Source organism: Chlorocebus sabaeus, chromosome 21 (assembly GCF_047675955.1).
Source record: "Chlorocebus sabaeus isolate Y175 chromosome 21, mChlSab1.0.hap1, whole genome shotgun sequence".
NCBI lineage: Eukaryota > Metazoa > Chordata > Mammalia > Primates > Cercopithecidae > Chlorocebus > Chlorocebus sabaeus.
In genome coordinates, this window is record NC_132924.1 from 82,290,305 (window position 1) to 82,317,440 (window position 27,136).

Genomic DNA, 27,136 nt, shown 5'->3' on the forward strand with positions numbered 1-27,136 from the left:
ATGGATTGAAAATATTGGGGGAACAAAACAATAAGAAATAATACAGAAAATATAGTATAACAACTATTTGCATAGCATTTACATTGCATTAGGTATTATAAGTAATTTAGAGATGTTTTAAAGTATACCAGAGGATATGTGTAGATATATGCAAATAATATACCATTTTATATAAAGAACCTGAGCATCTGCAGATTTTGGTGTGCCTGAGGAGTCTTAAAACCAATTCCTCGTGAATTCCAAGACATGACTTCAGAGTGTAGTGAATGCTAGGGTAAAGGCAGCCTTAGGTTCTTTGAGAATACAGAGAGACACTTTTTTGTAATTATTATACTTTATGTTCTAGGGTACATGTACACAACATAAAGGTGTGTTCCATATGTATACATGTGCCATGTTGGTGTGCTGCACCCATTAACTCATCATTTACATTAGGTATATCTCCTAATGCTATCCCTCCCCCTGCCCCCACCCCACAACAGGCCCCAGTGTGTGATGTTCCCCTTTCTGTGTCCAAGTGATCTCATTGTTCAATTCCTACCTATGAGTGAGAACATGCAGTGTTTGGTTTTCTGTTCTTGTGATAGTTTGCTGAGAATGATGGTTTCCAGCTTCATCCATGTCCCAACAAAGGACATGAACTCATCCTTTTTATGGCTGCATAGTATTCCATGCTGTATATGTGCCACATTTTCTTAATCCAGTCTGTCACTGATGGACATTTGGGTTGGTTCCAAGTCTTTGCTATTGTGAATAGTGCCACAGTAAACATATGTGTGCGTGTGTCCTTATAGCAGCATGATTTATAATCCTTTGGGTATGTACCAAGTAATGGGATGGCTGGGTCAAATGGTATTTCTAGTTGTAGATCCTTGAGGAATCACCACACTGTCTTCCACAATGGTTGAACCAGTTTACAGTCCCACCAACAGTGTAAAAGTGTTTCTATTTCTCCACATCCTCTCCAGCACCTGTTGTTTCCTGACTTTTTAATGATCGCCATTCTAACTGGTGTGAGATGGTATCTCATTGTGGTTTTGCAGCCAACAGACCCATGAAAAAATGCTCATCATCACTAGCCATCAGAGAAATGCAAATCAAAAGACATTTATTTTTTTTGAAGGGGAGACCCTAGTGGTCAAGAAAAGCCTTACAGGCTTCAGAAAGAGACTGGATGGGTACAACTTCAGTTTCTCTGCATAATACTGTTCTAGACAAGTTGTTTTCTTGTGGCAAGGTAGATTGACAGATTAATCTGAGTATTTTTCTCAACTTTTTATCTCTCTTATCATTTTCTTTTCCCACTCTCACCCAGCACAACCCACACTGAAGTGGAAGCAAAGAGGAAAGAAAATTGCCAAGTTAAGTATGACATAATAATTCTTTTCTTAGACACCTTCTTACAGAGCTGGTTTTTGGATACTACAGAATAGTGGCCTGAGGTAAGATGAAGCATAATGCTGAGTAGGAACAGATTTTAAATTGGCAGAAAAATATAGTTTAGATAAAAAAGAGAAATATTTTCATTAATTAATAGTAGTATTGGTTTTAATACTGTTGTTTTATCGCAGAGAAGCAGGCTGAAAAGTTGGAAGGGACTCAGGTGACGAGCTGGACTCAAACATGAATAACTCATGTACAACTGTTTGTTTTTTTTTTTTTTTTTTAGCATTCCTGAGTACTTATAAATGTCCCTATACATTGCAAGATAAAATGGAATATAAATGCATTATAAATTGAATAAGATGGAAGTAAACTTAATCAAAGAAAGTATCTCTACAGGTCCGGGCAGGAGTAGGTCAGTCACTGCAAATGGAAACCTCAATGCCTTCATCTATGAATGGCTGGTAATAATATTACCTACCATAGTGTCACTGAGAATGTTAGATGACATACCACTTTAATACATCTGCCTAGAGGAGAAATGGATGTATTCTACATGAAAAGAAATATTATAATTTATCTGGACCCTCTTCAGTTTTTAAAATACCAGTTCCAATATTTAGTAAAAAATAGATACCAAGTATATAAGAAACACGACTATATAACTGAATAAGAGAAAAAACAGACAATAGAACCAGACACATAATTGACGCTCATTTTGGAATTAGCCAACCAGGACTTTAGAAGGAGTATAATTTATATTTTCAAAAAAAAGGGAAGAAAATAGATTATTAAAGAATTTCAATAAAAATGAATGCATTAGAGAATCAAATAAAAATTATATAGATGAAAAAATGCAATACCTGTTATTAAGAATTTAGCAGAATTTACATTAGGGGACTAGAAGGCAGGCTGATAGAGAATATCTGAATGGTAATTTAGAAGTGATAAAAAAGGTGAAAGATAAATAATACAGCAAAAGTAATATAAAAAAGTGAAAAGTTATGGTAATAAGCAGAACAATGAGGCTTCCCCAAGATGTCCATATCCTATTCTCTAAAACCTATGAATGTGTTATCTTACATGGCAAAAGATACTAAAGATGTGACTTCATTAAAGATTTGGGGATAGAGAGGCCATCCTGGATTTTGTGGGTGAACATAATGTAATCACAGGGGCTCTTGTAAGGAAAAGAAGAAAGCAGAAGAGTAAAAAGTTAGAGACAGAGGTGTGAAGATAATGAAATTTCTGGCTTGGAAGATAAAAAGAGAGCCATCAGCTAAAGAATGCAGGCAACCTCTAGAAACTGGAATAGGAAAGTCAAATGATTCTTTCCTAGAGCCTCCAGAAAGGATACAGCTCTGCTGACATCTTGATTTGAGCCCATAAAACTCATTTTGGACTTCTGATCTCTAGAACTATTAATATAAGATAACAAATTCATGTTATTTTAAGATACAATGTTTGTGATAATTTGATAGTATCTTAATTTTATCTTAATCTGACAAATATTGATTATAGAAAACCTATAGAAATATTCAATTATAAATTATTGAACACTTACACTTCAGGAATAAAACAAGGTTATCTGCTATGCTGACATTTAGTTCACATTCACCCAGGTAGTAAATAGTACAATAAAGCAATAAAAACTAAAGAAAAATGCAAATCTCTAATTTTTTTACAAACAATATGATATGTACAATGAAACATTTGAAAGAAAGCATAGAAAGAAAAATGACTGTGTGGATAAGCAAAGGTTTTTTTCCAAACAGAACAAAATTTACTAAACATAAAGAAAATTATTAATACATTCAACTACATTAAAATCAATAATTTCTGTTAATCAAAAGAGATTAAAAGTATGAAAAGGCAAGTCACAGAATGGAGAAAAAACTGCAAAACAATAACTTTCAAAGGACTCAAACCATTCTAGATATATATCTAGAATATATACAAACTTCTTACAAACATCTAAGAAAAGAGTAGGTTACCAAATAAAAAGAGCTTTGTACAAAAGACTTGAGACATTTTCACAAAACAAGATGCCCACACCATCCATAAACATTTGAGGAGGACTTACCTTTGTTAGTTATCAGAGATATACAAATTAAAATGCAATGCAATACAACTTCACAGATACTACTTTGGCTATAATGAAGTGAATTGTTGGTAAGTTTGTGGAAAAATTGGAACATTACATACCACCAGTGAGACTGCAAATTATGCAATCTCTTTGGAAAACACTTTGGCAGTAACTGCTGTAACAGTACATGTGGAAACCCTATGACCAGATATTCTATTTCTAAATATATTCCCCCAAAGAACTGCATATATACATATATGATAATCAAAAGATATGCATAGTAAAATTTATGTAGAAAACATGTATAATAGTCTCAAACTGGAAAAAACCTAGATGTTTATCAGTAGCATAACAGATAATGCTAAACTTCATTGAGAATAAATAAAATGAAACTACACACAAAATAATGAGTAATTTTCACAAGCACAGTTTAAAATACATATTGTATCATTGTACTTATTTGAAGCTCAAAATTAGTCGAAGCGTATCTTTGCTGTTTTAAGCCTCAACAATGGTTTCCCATGTTTTGTTTCTTGTTAAGTTTTGGTTAAAATGGCATGTTTACTTTGTGAATTCATAGAGACCTAAACTTACAAATTGTCTATTTTTCTTTGGTGTTAAATTGTAAATTATAAATAATTATAAATATATATTTAATTGTACACTAAACATTTTAGTAATCTAAATGTCAATATTGCCATTATGGTTAATGCTTTTGGTTGTAGGTCCTGTGAAGAGCCAAATTATCAGAAGTTTCTTTTACCTTTTTTTTTTGTTTGTTTTTTGTCTTCAATTTTTATTTTAAGTTCCAGGGTATATTGGCAGGATGTGCAGGTTTGTTACACAAGTAAACATGTCATGGTGGTTAGCTGCACAGATCAACCCGTCACCTAGATACTAAGCCCAATATCCATTAGCTATTCTTCCTGATGCTTTCCCTCCTCCTGCCCCTGCTGACAGGCCCAAGTGTGTGTTGTTCTCCTCCATGTGTCCATGTGTTCTCCTTGTTCGGCTCCCAGTTATAACTGAGGATATGCGGTGTTTGCTTTTCTATTTCCGCATTAGTTTGCTGAGGATAATGGCTTCCAGCTCCATCATGTCAGTGCAAAGAACATGATCGTATTCCTTTTTATGGCTTCATAGTATTCCTTGGTGTTTATGTACCACATTTTCTTTATCCAGTCTATCATTGATGGGCATCTGTGTTAATTTCTTGTCTTTGCTATTGTGAGTAGTGCTGCAATTAACACACGAGTGCATGTATCTTTATAATAGAATTATTTACATTCCTTTGGTATATATCCAGTAATGGATTGCTGGGTCGAATGGTATTTCTGCTTCTAAATCTTTGAGGATCTTCTACAGTGGTTGAACTAATTTACATTTCCACCAACAGTGTAAAAGCATTCCCTTTTCTCTGCATCTCCACCAACATCTGTTGTTTCTTGACTTTTTAATAATTGCCATTCTGACTGGCATGAGAGGATATCTCATTGTGGTTTTGATTTGCATTTCACTAATGATCAGTGTTGTTGAGCTTTCTTTCATGTTTGTTGGCCACATGAATGTCTTCTTTTGAGAAGCATCTGTTAATGTCTTTTGCCCACTTTTTAATGGGGTGTTTTTTTTCTTTTTTCCTGTTAATTTGTTCAAGTTCCTTGTAGACTCTGGATATTTGACCTTTGTCAAATAGATTGCAAAAATTTTCTCCCATTCTGTAGGTTGTCTCTTCACTCTGCACAGTTTCTTTTGCCATGCAGAGGCTCTTGAGTTTAATTAGATGCCATTTGTCAATTTTTGGTTTCTTTGCAATTGCTTTTGGCATTTTCATCAGGAAGTCTTTGCCCGTGCCTATGTCCTGAATGGTATTGCCTGGATTTTCTTCTAGGGTTTTTAAAGTTCTGGGTTTTACATTCAAGTCTTTAATCCAATTTGAGTTAATTTTTGTATAAGGGGTAAGGAAGGGATCCAGTTTCAATTTTCTGCATGTGGCTAGCCAGTTCTCCCAGCACCATTTGTTAAGTAGGGAATCCTTTCCCCATTGCTTGTTTTTGTCACGCTTGGTAAAGATCAGATGGTTTTAGGTGTGTGGTCTTATTTCTGAGTTCTCTATTCTGTTCCATTGGTCTGTGTGTCTGTTTTTGTACCAGAACCATGTATTTTGGTCATTGTAGACCTGTAGTATAGTTTGAAGTCAGGTAGCATAATGACTTCAGCTTTGTTCTTTTTGCTTAGGGTTGTCTTGGCTATTTGGGCTCCTTTTTGGTTCCATGTGAATTTAAAATTTTTTTTTTCTTATTCTATGAAGAATGTTAATGGTAGTTTAATGGGAATACCATTGAATCTATGAATTACTTTGGACAGTATGGCCATTTTCACAATATTGATTCTTTCTATCCACGAGCATGAAATGTTTTCCCATTTGTTTGTGTCTACTCTGATTTTCTTGAGCAGTGCTTTGTAGTTATCCCTGAAGAGGTCCTTCACTTCCCTTGTTAGCTGTATTCCTAGGTATTTTCTTCTCTTTGTAGAAGTTGTGAATGGGAGTTCATTCATGGTTTGTCTCTCTGCTTGCCCGTTGTGCAAGTCGATTTTGTATCCTGAGACTTCACTGAAGTTGCTTATCAGCTTAAGAAGATTTGGGGCTAACACAATAGGTTTTTCTAGATATAGAATTAGGTTATCTGCAAATAAAGATAATTTGACTTCCTTTCTTCTTATTTGGAAGACTTTCCTTTTTTCTCTTGCCTGATTGCCCTAGTCAGAACTTCCAACACTATGTTGAATAGCAGTGGCAACAGACGGCATCCTCGTCTTGTGCCGGTTTTCAAGGGGAATGCTTCCAGCTTTTGCCCACACAGTATGATATTGGCTGTGGGTTTGTCATATATGGTTCTTATTATTTTGAGGTATGTTCCTTCAAAGTCTAGTTTATTGAGAGTTTTTAACATAAAGGGATGTTGAATTATATTCAAAGACTTTTCTACATCTATTGAGAGAATCATGTGGTTTTTGTCTTTAGTTCAGATTATGTTATGAATTACATGTTTTGATTTGTGTGTGTTGAACCAACTTTGCATCTTGGGGATGAAGCCGACTTGATCTTGGTACATAAGCTTTTTGATGTGCTGCTGGATTCAGTTTGCCAGTATTTAAATGAGGATTTTTGCACCGATGTACATGAAGATTATTGGCCAGAAGTTTTCTTTTTTGTAGTATCTCTGCCAGGTTTTTGTATCAGGATGATGCTGTCCTCATAAAATCAGTTAGGGAGAAGTCCCTCATTTATTATTGTTAAGAATAGTTTCAGAAGAAATGGTACCAGCTCCTCCTTGTACCTCTGGTAGAATTTAGATGTAAATCAGTCTGGTCTTTGGCTTTTTTTGGTTGGTAGGCTACTTATTACTGCCTCAATTTTAGAACCCATTATTGGTCTATTCGGGGATTTAGTTTCTTCCTGATTCAGTCTTGGTAGGGTGTATGTGTATAGGAATTTATCCATTTTTTTCTAGATTATTTTTTAGTTTATTTGCATAGAGGTATTTATAGTATTCTCTCATGGTTGTTACATCTGTAGGTTCGTTGGTGATAGTCCCCTTATTATTTCTGATTGTGTTTATTTGCTGCTTCTCTCTTTTCTCCTTTATTAGTCTAGCTAATGGTCTGTGTATTTTATTAATATTTTCAAAAACTCCTCTCCTGGATTCATTGAGTTTTTGAAGGGTTTTTTGTGTCTCTATCTCTTTCAGTTCCACTCTGATCTTAGTTCTCTAGTTATTTTAGTTGTGATGTTAAGTTGTTGATTTGAGATCTTTCTACCTTTGATCTTTGAGGTTGCTGACCTTTGAGTGGGGATTTTGTGGAATCTTTGTTGTTGTTGTGTTTTCTGTTTTTTTTTTATTTTATTTTAACAGTCAGGCCCTTCTTCTGTAGGGCTGCTACAGTTTGCCGTAGGCAATTAGAGTACAGTTTACTCCAGACTCTAATTGCCTGGGTCCCTCCTGCACCTGGAAGTATCACCAATGGAGACTAAAAAACAGCAAAGATGGCAGTCTGCTCCTTCTTCTGGAAGCTCTGTCCCAGAGGGTCATTGACTTGATGCTGGACCGAACGTTACTATAGGTGTCTGGAGACCACTGTTGGGAGGTCTCACCCAGTCAGGAAGAATAGGATTAGGGGCCTGTTTAAAGAAACAGTCTGGATACCCCTTGGCAAAGTGGGTGCACTGTGCTGAGGGAAACCTTCCTCGTCCAGACCCCCCAGACTCTCCAGAACCAGCAGGCAGGAAAGGCTGACTTGACTGAACCACAGAGACCATGGCTGTCCCTCCCCTGAGGGTCTCTGTCCCAAGGAGATTAGAGTTCTGTTTGTAAAACTCTGGCTGGAGTTGCTGAAATTCCTGCAGGGAGGCCCTGCCAGTGAGGAGAGATAGTTTGCTGTCCTATTTAAATAGGCAATCTGGCCACAATCTGCCACAGCAGCTGTGCTATGCAGTGGGGAATTTCTCCCAGTCCAAATCAGCCAGAATCCTCAGAGCCAGTGAACCAGGACGGCCAACTGGAGCCACAGTGATAGTGGCCTCCCTTCCGCCCAGGAATTTGGTCATCTCAGGCATCTCCAGCCTACTTCTGATTGCTGGCTGGAATTCCAAGCCTGTGGGCCTTAACTTATGAGGTGTTGTAGGAGTGGGGCCTGCAGAATGATGCCACTTGGCTCCCTGGCTTTAGCCCCTTTCCTAGCGGAATGAATGGATCTCCTGCCTCATTGAATTCCCTTGGCTCCTTGGCTTCAGCCACATTCCGTGTGTCTTTGTGCGTGCCTGAGCTGCCACCAAGAGTCTGAACAGAGCTCTGTGTTTCGGACCCAAGGCCCTGGTGACGTAGGCTCAGAAGGGGATCTCTTGATCTACAGGTGCAAAGATCCACTGGAAAAGCATGGTTTCCTTGCCTGATCACTTACTGCCTCCCTTGGCTTGGGCTGGGAGCTCCCATTGCTCCATGCAGCTCCTAGGTGGGCTATTGTCCCACCCTGCTTTTCCTTGCTCTCTGTGGGCCATGCCAACCACCTAATCAGTTTCAATGTGAGAATATGGATACCTCAGTTGAAGGTGTAGAATTCACTTGCCATTTTCCTTCTCTGTGAGAGTCACAGGCTGCATTTGCTTCTAATTGGCCATCTTGGCCTGCCCTACTTAATCTCTTTTATTCTTGATTTTTTATTTAGCAATTTTATTTGTTTTAAATTTCTTGTACTGGTACCCAAGAGCAAACACAAACAAAAAACTTCAGTATTAAAATGACATTTATGTAACAAATTTTCCCCTAATTTCATTATTGTTAACACTGAACTCTAATAACTCAAATAATATGAAAGCCTGGCATGTCAAAACACAAGAAAGTTTCAAAACAAAAGGAAGCATGGTTTCTTGAATAAAAGAATTGTAAGTATAGGCCGGGTGCAGTGGCTCATGCCTATAATCCTAGCACTTTGGGAGGCTGAGGCCAGCGGATCACAAGGTCGGGAGATTGAGACCATCCTGGCTAACACGGTGAAACCGTCTCTACTAAAAAAATAGAAAAAATTAGCCAGGCGTGGTGGCAGGTGTCCTTAGTCCCAGCTACTCGGGAGGCCGAGGCAGGCAGGAGAATGGCGCGAACCCGGGAGGCGGAGCCTGCAGTGAGCTGAGAATGTGCCACTGCACTCCAGCCCGGGTGACAGAGTGAGAATCTGTCTCAAAATAAAATAAAAAAAAGAATTGTAAGTATAGGTGGTGAGAAATGGTACTATGTACATGCTACCAAGATGAATGTGCAGTTTTGTATGGAAAATAATCAAGAGTTGCACTTATCCTCAATAATTTCTAGCTGATCAAGTTGTATTATGAATTCAGATGATGCATGCCATTTTACCTTATATCACAAACATTGTGTGCATGTTTCTGTTTCTTTACCAGAATATATGTCCAGAGAAACTGCCCACTTCCAAACTTTCAGGGATGCTGGATACAATTGAACATTCTTTTAAATTGTAGGCCTGATTTCAGTAAGTGAATGAAAACTCTATTGACAACAAATACCAAGAGTGAGCTGCAGTGATACACTAACTTGGGAGCATGATTCCCTGGATATTTGTTATCTCTTTGACCTAGAGACTGAGATCTTATAGCAGCCTCTAGGTAAACATGGAAGTGGAATGGATTGGGCATGGGTGTAATGAGGACTCCTTGGGCTTTCCCAGCATAGAGAATTGTATCCGTAAAGCTCTAGTCTTCACATCTTTAGTAAAATAGAACTAGAAAAAAAGAAATCTGCCAACCTATCAAAAGAAAAACAAAACAAAACTGGAAGTGGTCTAATTCAGCTTGGGGGCTAGGAGGTTTTGTTGTTTGTTTTTGTTTTTGTGTGTGTGACTCCTCTCAGAAAATCTAACCACATCCCTGACCCACTGCAAGTTTGAAGTTCAAATTTACATTACGCATGTGTTCTGGCAAATTACAGCCTGGTAAATTAATTTAAACAGTCACCGATTAGTAGTACTTCAATCTAATTCTTGTTAGCAAAATATGTGGAATCTACCTTCAGAATACATTTGATATAAAGCCAGTTCTCACAATCTCTCCCAATACCATTCTACTCTTAGCACCATAATCTCTCCTCTAGATCACTGTGATTGCTGCATACAAGTTTCTTTGAACTTGACTCCTTTATTTATTCTCAACAAAGACAGATGGTGCCACTCATCTGTCAGAACTCCCAGTGTTTTCCTATCTCATACAGAATAAACCCCAGACCTTAACCATGGTCGTCTAGGCACTTTGCCCAGGCTCCTCCAGATCTGATCCCCTGCTGCTTTTCTGATCCCATTTCCTTCCATCCTTCCCCTCCTTCATTTCTGTACCATACACACTGACATATGCTGTTCTTGGGAAACGCCAGGCAAGTTCCTACCTCATAACTTTTGACTAGTCCTTTTGCTTGGAACACTCTTCCTAATTCTTATGATTCTCTTTCTCTTATTCAGATCTCTGCTCAATTAGCATCTGTTTTAGGTTGAATTATGCACAACCCCATTCGTACGTTGAATTCTTAACCCTGAGTATCTAAACATTTGATTTATTTGGAAATTGGGTTGTTGCAGATGTAGTTATGTTCCAATGAAATCATTAGGATGGGCCCTGATCTAATGTAACTGGTGTCCTTATATAGAAAGGGGAGGCTTAGAAGACAAACATTCAGGGAAAATGCCAAATGAACAGAAAGCCATCTGCATACTAAGGATAGATTCCTGAAACAGATCCTTCTTCACAGTCCTCAGAAGGTATCAACCCTACTGACACCTTCATTTTGGACTTCCAAGGTCCAAAACTGTGAGACAATACATTTTTCTTGTTTAAGCTACCTAGTTTGTAGAACTCTGCTACAACATCCCTAGGAAATGAATACATCCTCTAATGAAAGGGGACTTCCCTCAGCATTTGACATAAATTAAAACCATGACCCTATTACTCTGTCTCTTGTTTTTTTGAATTATTTATTCTTGGGATCTGTTTCTGTCTCCTTATCACAAAAATGGAAGCTCCACAAATGGGAAACTTTGCCTGCATTATCTCTTATTATTGAAAATTGTGCATTAAAAACATAGAAAACTTGAATAGACCTTCAAGAAATAAGAACTTAAAACTAATTCATACACGCTTCACCAAATGAACAAACAAAAAACTTAAAAGCAAAACTAGACTCACTGTCAAATATTCCAGGAATAGATTATTGACATTTTATTTAAAATTCCTTAAGGAAAAAACACGTTAATTATATCCGACTACTTTTAGGAGTTTGATATACATTAGATAATGAAAACATGAAAGTGCACCTTGCTATTTGTGTTTACAAAACCCATGTAGCATTCGTTATGTGCTAGGCATTATTCTAAACACTTATTGACTCATTTAATCTTTCTAACAACCAACTGAAGTAGGTTCTCCTCCTGTTCCCATTTTGCATATAAGAAGTTGAAGGAACGGAAAATTTTAGTAATTTTTCTGAGATAACAGTGATAGTAATTGGTAGTGAATGAACTTAAATGCAAACAACCTGACTCTAGAATCCATGCTTTAAAGCATTAAACTGTGCTGCTTTCAAAGAGAAATTAACTACAGGGCAATTTCATTTATTAGTACATGTACAAATAATACTATCTAACCAAATCTAATAATGTCTCAAAAGGAAACACTTTGAGATAGTCATATTCTAGTATTTCAGGAATTATTTAATGTACAGAAATATTTCATGTCCATGGCTGGAAAGTCTTAATGACACATATAGATTAATACCATCCTAATTGATATACCTGTCTTAATTTTTATGGAATTTGCAAGTTGTATATACCAATTATAAGGTAATTGAAAGGGCCAAGAATTACTGAAAAGATTTAAGAAAAAGAATATGTTGGTGGGTATTTACCACTCACACATCAAAAATAACTTATGGTATTTGTTTAGAAAGATAGATAAATGTACTAATGGAATAGAATAGACAAAATAAAAAAAATACACATATTAAGCCCCGATTTATGTTAGATACAGCACTAGAGATCAATGAGGGAAATAATTGATTCACACACAGGTAATGATGATGAAATCAGTTACCCACATGAAACAAATAAAAAATGTATTTACCTCTTACCATGCCACACGCACACACACAAAAATTCTAGAGGGGGTGAAAATCTAATCAGCCACAATGTATACATATTTCAAAACATCATGTTGTATACCATATATCTATGTAATTTTATGTGTCAATTAAGAACTTAATTTGTCAATTAAAAAACTTAATTTTCAGTTAAAAATTTACAAAAAAGAAAATGTAATTAGAGCAAAATGTTACAATGGGAAATGTCTGTTTTCCAGAATACAATATTTAAAATAAGTAAAATGGTTATTCCAAGGTCAATGGTCTAGGGGAAGTTAATTGCAGAGTACACAAATGCCTAGTAGTAATATTAGAATATCTAAATTAGAAAACGCTGGCCAAGATTTAAATATAACATATAGAATAGTGCTGAATAGAAAAGAAAAAGTACTATATCTACTTTTATATATGTGTGTATATATATATAAACATATAAAGAAGGTGATTAATATCAAAAGGAGGCACACAGAAGACTAAATGTATAGGTAATATCTTATTTCTTTTTTGAATTTTATTTTAATTGACAATTTTTGTATACAGTTTTGGGGTACAATGTGATGTTTTGATATATGTTTACAATGTGGAATGACTAAATCAGGCTAATTAACAATTATATCACCTCACATACTTATCCTTTTTTGGTAATGAAAACACATAAAATATACTCTTGAAGCAGCTTTGAAATAAACAATTCATCATTATTTATTATAACCAATATTCTGTGCAATAGATAACTAAAACTTATTCTTCCTATCTAACTGAATTATTCCTTAAGTGACTGCTGATAACATGGACCTCATTATATTATATTGATATACTGTATATATTATTTCACTGAAATTTTTATTATATAATTTTTTTAATGTAGACAAAGAATAGTGTATGTTTAAAAATGCCGAATATCTCGCAGACCACACTCTATTTTGTTCAACATTGTATTTTCAGATCCTGACATGAAATGTTATTCAGATAATTTGCTCATATGAGATTGTGAAAGAGTAGTAGTCATTTAAATTATGATCAAAAATTTTAATTAAATTACTATAAAAGAAATTTAAGAAAAAAAGAGGTGATAGGTGAAAGAATAATACATATGTGTATACATATATATATGTGTGTGTATATATATATACACATATATATCCAAAGATAATATTAACATTTACAAAGAAGGATTGGGGTTCAGAAGACCTGATTCCAAATCTGACGATATGACCATATTAACTCACAGAGTGATCTGGGGCATGTTGTTTCTAGTGGATTAAAATTTATCACAAATTCTTTGACATCCCTTTTACTCAGAAGTGAAGTCCTTTCTCCACCCCTGGTTCTGGGCTGGGCTTTGACTGATTTGTCCAGTGAAATATGGCAGAATTTAATTGACACCCTCCCAGTTACCACCCTAGTCTTTAGGAGGACTGATAGCTTCACCTTTGTCTCCAGAAGTCCTAAGCTCCCATATAAGAAGTTCAGCTACCTAGCCAGAGAGAAGATATGGAGATCCCCTGAGACTATAGGGAGAGGGAGAAGGGCCAGTTCGAGCCCAGCTTTCTAACTATCTCTGCAAAGGCATGTGATTGAAGCTGTGCTGGACCCCTCTACTCCAGCTCAGACATCAGCTAAATACCTCTGAGTAATCCCTAAGGATAGCATATAAAGCTGAATTGCCTAGCCAACTTGGCAGCTTGGATTGCTGTTTACTAATAGCTTTCTTCTTAAAGAATACATTTCACATTGTTTGAACATGACCAGTTAAATGGGCTGTAGTTCCTAGTTACACTAGAAATTAATTCAACAGAAATGTTTTGTATGGAGCTACTTCTGTTCAGACTGGCTTTTTCTTGCCCATAAAATCATGAGACATAAAAGTATAGTTTTTGTTTGAAGCCAGTATGTATTTAGTAGTTTGTAGATGCAGCAATACATAGTTGGAACTGAATTTGTTACCTGGAAGTGGGATGCTGCTGTAACAAAAACCTAAAACGTGTGGCATTAGCTTTGGACCAGGCAGTAGGTAGATGCTTGGAGGACCTCAAGTAGACTGACAGTGAAAGCTTAGAAGTAGATGGGGCCCTGTGGGACAGTGAGGAAAGGGTATTTGATGGCTGGATTAAAGGTTATCCTTTTTATACAGTGGTGGAAGGTTTAGCAATGCTGTTACCTATAGTAATATGAATGATGGGAAATAATGCCTAGTGGCTTATGATCTAAGATGATTTCTATGCAGAATTTGTAAAGTGCCAACTTAGTTCTAGTGGCCTCTGATACATGTACTAAAGAAGCAACTGTTAAGTTTTCAAGTTAAATTTGGAGAAATACAATGTATTCGGAACAGTCTTTCTAGCCAGCAAAGAGTTATCAAAAGAAGAAATAGTCTCAGGTGAAAGATAAAATCCAGAGCCATGAAACATGATATCAGGGAATAGATGTAAGGCTATAACAAACTTTGGTAAGACTTCAGACCCTCTTTGTTGCATAATAGATGGGTGCTTTCAGAATCTCAGGGGAGTTGTCTACAGCTACATTGCAGACAACCCAAACTTGAGCAAAGCCCATCTCAGAAAAATATAGTTGTAAGATTCTTTTTCCTAATGAAGTGAACATCAATAAAGCTTAGAGTAAAGCCACAGAGTTTTTGTTTGTTTTTTAAACAATTGCATTGGCAGAAGCATAAATCAAAAGGGAAAGCAGTAGTTCGGAAGAAGTTGGAGTTTCCAACTTTCAGTGAGCAGGAAGCTGACTGATAGGGCTATTCAGGTATTGACATTGCACATTTTTTTTTAATGTAAGAGGAAAAATGATTCAGAAGGCAGAATATAGAGCCCAGATAATGAAGCCGAGATTGCAGAGAATCTGTCCCAGGGAGCAGGACTGGGTTCTAATTAATGAACTAGGAATGTATGAATGGATTTCAGAATTTCTATAGCCTATTGATTGTTATATGCTTCCTCTTGCCTTCTTTTTGAAAATGCATGTTTACTGAAGTTTTCTTATGCCCCCCTTTTTATTGTATTTTATATGTGTGTGTTAGGGGTGGGGAATATAACTTACTTACGTCTTTAATTCAAAAATCTTTGCATTAACAGGAATCTTACTGATGGAGTCTCATCCACATCTGACCTAATTTAGATAATGAGACACTGGATATCAAGTCAATTTTAAAATAAGATAAGACTTTGGGGGATCCTGGGAGGAGTCAAGGAGTTGCATGAGAAAATTGAATAATTTGTGACCAGAGTGAGGACTATGGTATATTAAAAATCGCAAAAATTATTTGACACTCATTCCAATGAGTGGTTATGTTGATTTCCCCACCATTTGAATCAGAATAGTAAATGACTATGTTGAATAATGGGTATGACTAATAATATTGCATATTCTGGGTCTATTCTTTGAAAGAACTGTCTTGATCTCTGGAAGTCCTGGGTTTCCATATAATAGGTCCAGCTACCCTACTGGAGAGAATCACCATGAGACTTTCAGCCTATGTAGGGAAGAAATGTATACCTGTTTTCAACCTTCCAACATTCCTGTCAAGTTACCAGGCATATGAGTGTAGCTGTCTTAGAAACTGCCTGATTTCATGACCCACAAAAGTTTGATACAAATGGTTATTAAATGACTACATTTTGGGGTATTTTAACACAGCAACAGATAATTAGATGGACAGATAGGTAGGTAGTCATCTAGCTAGCAAGACAGATAAGCAACTCAGTATCAGAATCCTGTTAGTTCAGCTGTAAAAGTAAAGAGATGTTTGAATTACATTATTTCTGACCTAAACACTAATTCATAAAGTTAAGAATTTACTCCAGTTTCTTCTGTCCATTTTGAAGCATTTTCTTATGCATCTTGGTAAAATCTTTAGGCCAAATAATAGAGAAGAGGATAAATAACTAAATCGTTGCTGGGCATTAATTATGGCAAAGATATTTGGACAGCTGCCTCTCAGTTTAAACCAGCTGAACTGTGACAATGCCCATGATTTTAAAAAGACCTTCATTATAGTTCATGCTCTATTTTCTAAGAGAAAGGAATCTGTCCCCTGATACTTCTTAAAATAATCACAGTGAAACAGAGACTAAGCTGCTGGGATATATATTAATTACCCTGTACTAGTGAGTACAGGTAGTAGGAGCTGAGATTCCCTAGAGATGAGGACAAACTGTGAAGGGTCAGTTTCAAAGTAAGTATTGTTAGGTAGATTAGAAAATAGCTGTTTTCTTAGATAATAAATTTAGCATTATTTGATCATTATTAATTAAACTTGTAAATGCTAATCATAAACAAATTAGTCAAAAGAAATGCTTTTAAGTGTGCAATTTCTGCTCACTTTCTTCCTGAGAAATTTTATTGTGGAATATCAATTTTATACATATATTTCTCCATGAATTAGAGGGCCCAAGTTCAGCATACCAATTCTATGATGATTTCTATGAAATTGACAGTTGATTATCAAGGGCTTACTTTCTGTTTTGGTACAGTGCTTGGTAGTGTCTATGATTTTCTGTGAAATTCTCGGCAATATTTTAAGGTCCAAAAAAATTTAACTCAAGCTTTATATTTTTATAAACTCTCACTTCTTACTGTATTTATAGATAATAAAAGGGTTAAATGCACCATCAGTTTCTTCTCCTTGAAAATTCTGAACACCTGAGAGGTCAGCACAGAAATGGTAGCAAAACAGATACAAAAATGCAAGATGTCAAATATAAACTTTAATTTCTGATCTGTGGAATCAAACACACTCACTGGGTCACAATTATAAATTCAAGACTGTAAACAACTCATTGCATTTTCTGATAACTGAGGACAAATTGCTAACTCGAACAAGCATAATGTTGTTAGTCCAGATTTTGGCATTTGCAATTGAATAAAATTTTTCCTTTCTTTCAGTGTGAACCCAAATGAAACTGCTGTCTTTAAAATTTATTTTTCCTTAAAATCTTCTTATTTAAATAAAACTTAAACAAAAACATATCTACAATATACTGAAAAGTTAAAAAGCTGAGAATGCTTGAAATATACATACATATGCTTGAAATATATATTATTCTAATGTATATATACTTATGTATATATAATATATATGTGTATATATGTGTGTATATATACACATATATATGAATATATGTACATATACGTATATATTTATTTATATATATAAACACACACACACACACCCCATTAGAATAAGCTCTTCATGGAGTCACAAAGAAGCATCTATTTATTTATGTTTTCTGGGTGACTTTCATGATTTATTTTCAACCATGATTTATACTTGCAGTCAGAAAGGTACTATTGTTTTATTTCTAAAAGTATTAATTGGATTAAATAGAACACTAAATATAACATTTTATATTTTCTATTATAATTGCTTTTTTATTTTTATATATAATTATCTACGTACATGAATATACTGAATTCTCCCTGATTAATATTTTTGAGTAGCTGTTACTTCAAATCGTAAATAGGAATAGTGAAGAATGCAGTTATGTGAAAGAAAAGATTCCATCACACATTGAACTTTAAATAAATAGTTTTAAAGTTTATGTGTATATTGTATGAGTGCTTATGAATTTTATAGTTGAGGATATTCCTAATATACAGTTTCGAAAAGATGAGTTTGTATGTTTTTTAATTACCTTCATTCTTTAGCTAAACAGGAAGCTATAGAGAGAAGGGAACAGATGGAAGAAAAAAATTCACCAAAATGCACTCATAATGATTTTTTTCATAGTAACAAGATACCTTATAATGAATCTCAAATAATTGATAATCTTGTAGATATTCAAGGTATATAATATAATTTGTAAACAAGGGACATGCATGTGTGCATTCAAGCATACACTTTTTTCCTCTGTAATTTAAAATAGAATTCAAATTTAATATAAACCAAATAGAAACAACTCTCTAAATGCCACTAAATTATCAAAGGTTAGCCAGTAAGAAATATCAGCTAGTAAATAAAGGTGCTTATATCTAATATATTGGATCATAGGAAGAAGTTTCTGAAGATACATTTACAAAGTAAAATGCTGAAACTCCCTTCACTTCAAAATGAATGCTTGTAGAATGCTACTGGGTCAATGCCACTAGAATGACACTTTGAAGCCACAAAAAAAAAAAAAAAAAAAAAAAAAAAAAAAAAAAAAAAAAATCAGCAGAAATAAGTCTTTATATCAAGGAGCAGTCTAATAAGAGTGATAAATGTAAACAAAAGGTAATAACACAATATTGAATGTGAAAGGTTTCAGTTAGAGACATATAATGTCTCACGGCAGCTACTAGAAGGAAAATATTTCTTTCTTTGTAGAAGATCCTGCAAACTTCCTTTCAAAAATCCGATGAGATATTTTTGGAGGAGTAGGCAACAGAGTAGGGGGCAAAGACTGCCAGGCATCTTTGAAGCTGTTTGGGTAAAGTCATACCTGCTCTGCTGTGGCAGAACCTTTAGCTGGGCACATGCATTCCAGACAGATCTGTCTTTTGAGAGACCACAAGACCAAGAATACCAAATATTCTTTTGGTATTCATTGGAGCTGACATCCAATGAGCAGAAAAATCCAGTCCCTCTCTAGCATCAGTTTTCCCAACGTGTGTAGCAACAAACAGTTTTCTCCACTGCAGAATCTGGAAGCCACTTGGCTCACCAGAGCAACTTTCCCCCAAATCCACCGCCAACAGGTGGGTGTAGAGTCCTGACTCCTCAAAAAATCCACACCAGGAGTTGTTTGCTTGTTTATTTATTCAACAAGGGGTAGCAGGCACTCTTCTCTGTAGCTAGCCATTTATTCAATCATTCAACAAATGTTTATGAAAACCTACTGTGTTAGAAAGTATTCCTAGCACATAGAACAACAGGAAGCAAACTGAAAAAAGATCTCTGCTCATGGAGTTTATTGGGGTTTAAAGGTAATGAACCACAAATACAATAAATTATTAAATAATATAGTATGCCAAAAAGTGATAAATGTTGTCAAAAGAAGAAAAGAGAGTAAAAAAGATCTCAAATTTTAGGGAGAGAAAGTTTGCTGTATTAAATGGGATACTTAGAAGAGTCTTCTCATTGAGGAGATATTAGAGAAGACTTGAAGGGCATGAGCAATGGAATCAAGTGACTTTCTTAGGAGGAGCATTCCAGGGAGAGGGAATAGCTAGAGCTAAGTCTTCAAGGCAAGGCACATGCCCCTCTCTGCATTCTGGCACCAAGGAAGAGGTTCATCCTCTACTCACCCTCTGAGGATTTAGGCTATGCCATCATTCGTGGCCTTGTTTCCTTCCCAGTGGGAGGTGGGAAGAAGAGGGAGTCACAGTTGTATTCAGAAACTGACTCAGCTTTTCAGTTCCTCTCCTACAAAGTACATATTGGAAGCACTCTCCGATAATGAATACTAGCCCAGCTTGGCACTTAAGCATTCTAAAATGAGACACATAGAAAACCGATTAATATGACACTGACAGAGATTATTGTATATCATTTTTAAGGTAGGACAGTCCTGATGACAAACTGCATAACACAAGCAAAATGGTTATTAGTGTTTGATTTGTTGCTGAAAATGCCTGCATGGGATTGCTCCTTTTTTTTTTTTTTTTTTTAAACTTAAAATAGCCAAGCAGAACATCTTATCTAAATGCAAAAATGCATTATTTATGATTGGTTTTCATCTATTCAAAGATATCAAATTTTAAGTTCCTCTAGTATCCTTGGGATCCATCTATCTATCTTGGGATCCATCAAGAACATTGGGAAGTAAGATAAACCTGAAGGCAGTATCATTTATAAAAGAAATATAACATTGAGACCTTGAATATTCAACAATTTATATACCTGGCATTTTCTTTATTAAAAATGTATTCCTCTATATTTTCTTCTTAGTATCTGATTAATATCTTAGTATCTGATTATTATCATAATATAGTACTGATGGGCTGAATTCTTTCTTTTGTATTTTGTAACAACTGGAATAATTTATCGATCTTTCAAGTCTTTCAAATGCAAAATATGAAATAAAAATTACATTATGTTATAAAAATTACAGTAGTTGGTTTGACAGCTATTTTAAAGTTAAACCTGTATTTTTCAATAAATTTCCATACCTTTGTGTGGTATGGAAATTTTCATATTATGTAATACATGTAATTTTAAATATTATGTAAAATTTCCTTTGAAATGTTTTAAATACAAATGTGAAATGTTTTAAATACAAATGTGTATGCATACATATAAACACATATGAATTAAATACATGTATATATTCATGGCAAAGTCATTGAATACACTTCAGACCTAGTCGTACTTTGGTTCTGAATAATAATAAGCATTTAAAATGTACATACATGATTTTCCAGGGCAAGAGTTTTCACATTTGAAAGAATTAGACCATTTGTATAAAATAATAGATATGTTAATTATTTTATGAACCTGGGCATATTTATTGCTCACTAAAGATTTAGAGGTATGTTTGTGTCTCACTCAAGTTTTTATTGAGTCAATCAGAAAAGTCGTTAACATTCTGGCTAAGAAATCCAGTTGGATTTAGTAAAAATTTATTTATACAAAGTTCCAAGAACCCTACGTGTTTCATTTTTAGAAAGCAAATTCAAATAAAATTGCTTTGGACAAACATCTGAATAAATCAAACCAAGTGAACATAAAAAATGGCACAAAGGTCAATAGAAGTGAAGGTATAACATTATTTTCAAAAATACAGTTTAATGAGAAGATAGAAATCTAAAACATTTTTAAATGCTTTTTAGTTCTAAGACCCGTGTATTAGCTTTCTAGGGCTGCCATAACGAAGTACCACGTATTAGGTGACTTAAACATGAGAAATGTATTATCTTACAGTTCTGGAGGTCAGAAGTCCAAAATCAAGGAGTCAAGAGGGTTGATTCCTTCTGAGGGCTTGTTGGCAGTGGTGAATCCATACAGGGGGTCTGCAGTGACTCCTCGAAGGAAAGAATTTATGTGAGGGGCATAAGGCAGGGTGAGAGGGTGAGGCAAGTTTTTGAGCAAGAGTGCGAGTTTGTTAAAAAGTTTTAGAGAAGGAATGAAAGGAAGTAAAGTTCACTTAAGGGCCAAGCAGGCAACTGGAGTGATCCAAGTGTCCTGTTTGACCTTTGTCTTGAGCTTTTATACATTGTCATGGTTCCAAGGCTTTTGCACCTCTCCTCTCTCAGGTTTTCCTTGGGGTGGACTGACCACATGCATAGTAGCCTGCCAGCACTTAGGTGGGGCTGCATGCACAGCGCATTTACTGAAGTTGTACATGTGCTCATCTGAGGTGTTTTTCCCTTACCAGTTGAGTGTTCCTATGAGAAGTTCATATACCAGTTAAACTGCTATTTTACCTCTTAGTGCACATGCTTGAGCCCACTCAAGAGGGAAAAAAAAAATCTCTTGATTTTCAGTTTATGAATTCTGCAGCTATTAATTCATCTGAAAGACTTCAAATTTAAGCAAGCTTCATAAATATACTGATAGTGAATGTGTTCTGAGATCTCCTGAGATCTCATCAGGAAGTTGGTGATCACCAGCTTCACGTGTTTTATATCTATAGGGAGAAGGCCTTTCCCTAGCACCAGCTGTAACCAATTATTATTTTAGTGAGACAGTTTAACAACTGCCTGACCATCACCTGATGGTCGCCTGACATTCCTGGGATGGGGGCTCTCTTGCGCTGGTCATGTCTGCCTAGTTACTTACTCTAACAGGCTGTGAAGGAAGAATCTAGGCCTCTACCCTTGGCTTAAAGATGATCATCTTCTCTCTGTGTGTTTTCACATTGTCTTTCCTCAGTGTGTATCTTGATTTTGTGTACAAATTTTTCCTTTTTATATGGACACCAGTTATATTGTCTTAAGAGTCCACAATAATGACCTCATTTTAAACTGATCTCCTTTGTAGTGACTCTATCTCCAAATAAGGTCAGACACTGGGAATTAGATCTCCAACATATCTATTTTTTCTTTTTCCTTAGGAGATACAATTCATCCTGTAATATCTTAGAAAATCAAAATAAAACAAAAATTAATATTCAACAATTTCACTTAGCACACAAATTCTAAAGTTAGCTATTAACTTGAAGCAGCATATTATATGAATTTTCATACTCACAAAATGTTTCCTCATCTAAGGCTACATACTTTTGTCTAGTTTTTTTGTCTTTCTAGTTTGTTTCTCTTTCAGAATCTCACTATCCAAATCACCTATCCTCACTTAGAGCAGAGTTAGAACACATGTGATTAAACAGAGAATCCACTCCAATAATTAGAGAAGATTATAGCAACTGTTTGTGCCTCATGGACACAGGGAAAAAATTGCTTCTCTGGTTGAACGCACTCACTATCAGTATATTTACAAAGCTTACTTATATTTGAAGTCTTTCAAGATGAATTAACAGCTACAGAATTCATAAACTGAAAATCAAGAGATCATTTCTTTTCCTTCTATTGGCATTAATCTTTCTCACTACTATAAAAAAGAATGTTTTTATTAACATTATGCTATCTTAATAATGCAGTTAAACAGAAAAAAATGGCAATTATATTATTTACATCCAAAAATTCTCAACCCAGGAAACTTATTTTGTTTTTACTCTCTTTTCTTGAGTGAGTTTTGATCGAGACATCCTTAATGGTCTCCTCAAGTTGACTAAATTTTAGACAAGCTTCTTCTTAACTATAGGCCTCTTACTTCCATTTCCTTAGAGCTTTTATTTTAGAAAGCTTTTAGTTGTAAATTCTTTTTTACAACTTTTTTACAGAACTTTTCCATTAGCTAACCTGAACATTTAAAAATCCTCCTGCTTTTTGTTTCAGGGAAGTTGAGTTCAAGCTCAACTTTTATTCCAGCAGTCTTTGTCCCTAATTGCAATAGTCTTGAATAAAATCTTCCTTGCCATTTTTAACAAGTTTCCAGTGCAATCTTTCTCTTTAATAGTTTTGTCTGGGCCTATATTGGGGGTAGATATATATGAATAAGAGAAAGTACATAATTATACCTTATTCTATAATTGAATTGACTACAATATTACTTTTCATTTTAATGTTAAGGCTATGAAAAGCCTGAAATTACTTGGTATCATAAACATAATTTCTGTGATCTATTTATATATTCTGCTTTTTTCAGTATTTCTATTTCATGATAAAGCCAGGAAGATATTTGATGATGATTTCAAATATACAAAGTATTTTTACACAGAATTCTGTAATTTCTATTTGCTACCTCGATATTTCTTGAATTCTCTCTGTCCAATTTCTATAACTACTCATATATTTAAAACTGCATCATCTTTTGTCTAGAACAGACATGTTTTACTTGAATTTGCAGTTTCTACCTAATACCACTCAAATCCTTTTTTCCACAATGCAAAAGGATAATCTCTCCTACGTGGAAATCATATTATATAATTATCAGGGCCACCACTGCCCTACATGGTAGCTTTGTGCATTGGAAAAAGGGTCTTTTCCTTCAAGTCAAATAGAATTGAAGTCAGTAGACTACTTCACAACCTAAATAATTATCCTTGGGATAATCCAGGGAAAGTGGGAACTTGGGCAGTTCTCTCTTCATGGTTGAGGATGGGAGTGCTTGTTGGTTGGCAAGAGAAAAGTAGAAAACTTCAATGTATAGAGCTGACTGTTCCCATTTTAAGCAACTAGCCATTATTGCATCACCAATTGAAGGGCAGCTGGCTTTCTATGCTTTCTGATATGATACATATGAAACAGTATAATCTATGAAGTAGTCTTGGCAAAATGGTTGTAATCAGCACTTACTTTTAGGTCTAACTTCTAGTTTACAGAAAATATAGATAACAAAGCTATAAGTTAAACATCATTGAGAACACAAGCAGGCCAATTCAAAAGATGAGACATTCTACAGGACAACTGGCCTTCTATCTTTAACAATGGATGCCATGAAGAAAAGGATCTGTTCTAGGTTAAAGCTCATTTAAAAGCTACAATGACCACACATGCATCACTCATGACTGGTTACTGACTGATTGATTAAACTAATGAACTATATTTGTTGAGGCCCCTGGGAAATTCTAAATATAAACTTGTCATTAAATGCTATTTTGGGATTATTGCCAGCTTTATTAGGTTAGATAATAATATTGTCAATATGTAATAAAATATTTAGGAGTGAAATGTCATAATAGCTGCAATTTACTTTTTAAAAACTCTGAAAAAATAGTTGAAGAAATTATGGCAATGTATAAACAATCATTAAATTTATGTGCTGTCATAGACATGTAATTATGTTGTGCAGTCCTTTGACTTTTACATATGGTTGGAATTCTTTATAACAAATTGTCAAAATATTGTAGTATTTTAAAAATTATGAATGTAAAGCTACAGTTTCAGCTCTGACATGTGAACAACTTGAAACTTGTCATTCTCACTCTTATAGCAAATAATAGGAAGAAAAAGTTTGGAACAAAATACTTTTGTTGGAGCCATTAGATAATTGACTTTGAAGGTTAAATAATCAGCCAAATTTAGAAAGACAGGTGTTATCCAGAGAGATACAGATGAGACTTCTTACTTTGACCAGAAGATACTGGAGCTATAAACTGATAGAAACATATAAATAATAATTTTGGAAAACTTCTGAAAATTGTAGAATTCTCCCCTTGCCTATTCCTTACTAACATATCAACAAGACTCTCATGTAATAACTGGATTATAGCTGAAAGAGCTGGAAGGCCAGATCTCTATATGAGGAGGAGTTCTTAGGGAAACACAAAGAGAAACAGGGAACAAAAACAAGGACATTAGAGAATCTCAAAGTCTGTGGTACCTAGAGCTATAGCAAATATTAAACACAGCCCAACCCTCACACAAATTAACATAAATCCTCACACTGTTAAGTCTGGTTTCTGTTACCCAATATGTCTGGCTTAAAAAAATTAGAAGACATGACGAAAATCAAGAAAAATTGTGTCTGAAAAAACACAGTAATCATCAGGACCAGATTCTTATGTGACAAAGATATTGCAATTATCAGATAGAAAATTTAAAATAACTATAATTAATATATTTAGGGCTATAGTTAAAAAGTAGACATGTAAGAATGCATGAATAATTCAAGCATACAAATGTATAATCTAAGAAAGAATCAAAAGAATGTGCTAGAAATAATAAAAACAAACTATAAAGGAGGCTTTCATAGGTTTATCAGTAGACTCATACACCTAATTAATGACTCTTATTTACCCAGATAATATTTTTCACAGCTCTAGCTTTCACAGCTCTAGCTTAGCCATTACTTTTTTAAAAATACATTCTCTAACCAATATATCCCTCCATGTTTTGTTACCTCATTGACTACCCATCTCTTAGGGCATCACAGACACCAGGCTTTTTATGGCCATGGTGTATGCAATATTGATCACCTTGTTATTATCATTTTTTATGAGTCAAGACTAACTCAGCATAATGCCAAAATATGCTGAAGAATTGTCAGTAAATTGGATATTTTCTGAAGCTCTAAAAGTCTGTATTAATGAGGTCAAACATCTGAGTAATCTAATTTACTTTTTAAATCATTGTTTGGCATCCAGAGATCAATATATAAAAAATTTCTCTAAAACCACTATAAGTTATAATACATGAGTTGTAGTTCAAAAAATAATATACACTTTGATTAGAATAAGTTAATGGAATATGCATCTAATTTTTTTATCCAAAGAAAACAACTCTTAGAAATGTTATTTGAAATGCAAAAGATAGCTTTAAATAATGAATGTTTGTTTTCTTCCCCTAGCTTTGACTTTAATACACTTTAAGAGACAATTCTCCATAGGTCTCTCATGTTTCTGCACATCTTGTGAGCAGAGACACTGACTTTCATTGTTCTGAACTATATTTTCAAGGACACTTCTATAGTGAAGAACTTTGAAAGACATAATGTTTCCCTCCAGAGCAAAGTATAAATGTAATTATGCTCATTATAAAAGACTCAAGATTTTTAAGATCATGATTCTTCCCCTGTAATATAATCCATCATGTGTGCAGTTATCACCTGGCCCTCTGCATTGCCATATAGGAATTCAGGCTCAGAAACTCAGCCAAATGTTGATAATCTGACTGCAGCTACTGCTGTGAGTAATATACTGTCCTTTGTCTCTGATCCAGGAGTCTCAAGTCTTCTGCCAGCATTCATGATCCTATAGCAAACTAACTTGTAAGCTTGCAAGTATCATCAAATATCATGTCCTTCACAGTTCTTAATATATACTAGAGAAAAAAAAAATGCTTTCATTTGTGACTGGGAGCTGCTTTCTAAGCAATAACTAATCAGGTCAGGCATGAATTCTTCTGAAACTATGAGTAATAACATAACTCATGAAAGTAGTAGTCCCACAGTAACTGAAGAACAGTGTTAGTTGGAAATACTGAGCATTTTATAATACTAATGTATTCAAGTGGATAAGAATGGCGTCTTCATTCTTGTAATTCAAAGCCTAGGTGTGTGTTTGGTGGGAGCAGGGGGTAAAACAGAATACTGCGATGTATTTCCAGGATTCCTTACTACTATGTTAGTCAAAGAGCTAAACATAGACAGATCCATTAAATTATTCAAATTCATGTCTTCAGGTTGTGGTTGGTGACAGACAGGGAAAGAATATGGGAACACAGACTGGTTTGCTAGGGGTTTTATTTTTACACAGGCTGAAAATAAATCTGAGAGTGAAGAAAAGGAGAAGAGAGAGAAACAGAGAGAGAGAGAGAAACAGACAGAGAATTAAAAGAGTAAATAGTAGGCACATATCTAAATTGACAAATATCTTGCATTTAACTGATTGGCTGGATGGCTAAATTTATACTGTGAAGTTGTTAAGAAAATAATCTTTTCACTCTCATTTTTCTCCCTGGATCTATTGATCTGATTTGATACATTATTTTTCCATTAAATTTGACTGAGAATCTACATTGAGGGTACCTAAGACCCAAGACCACAACT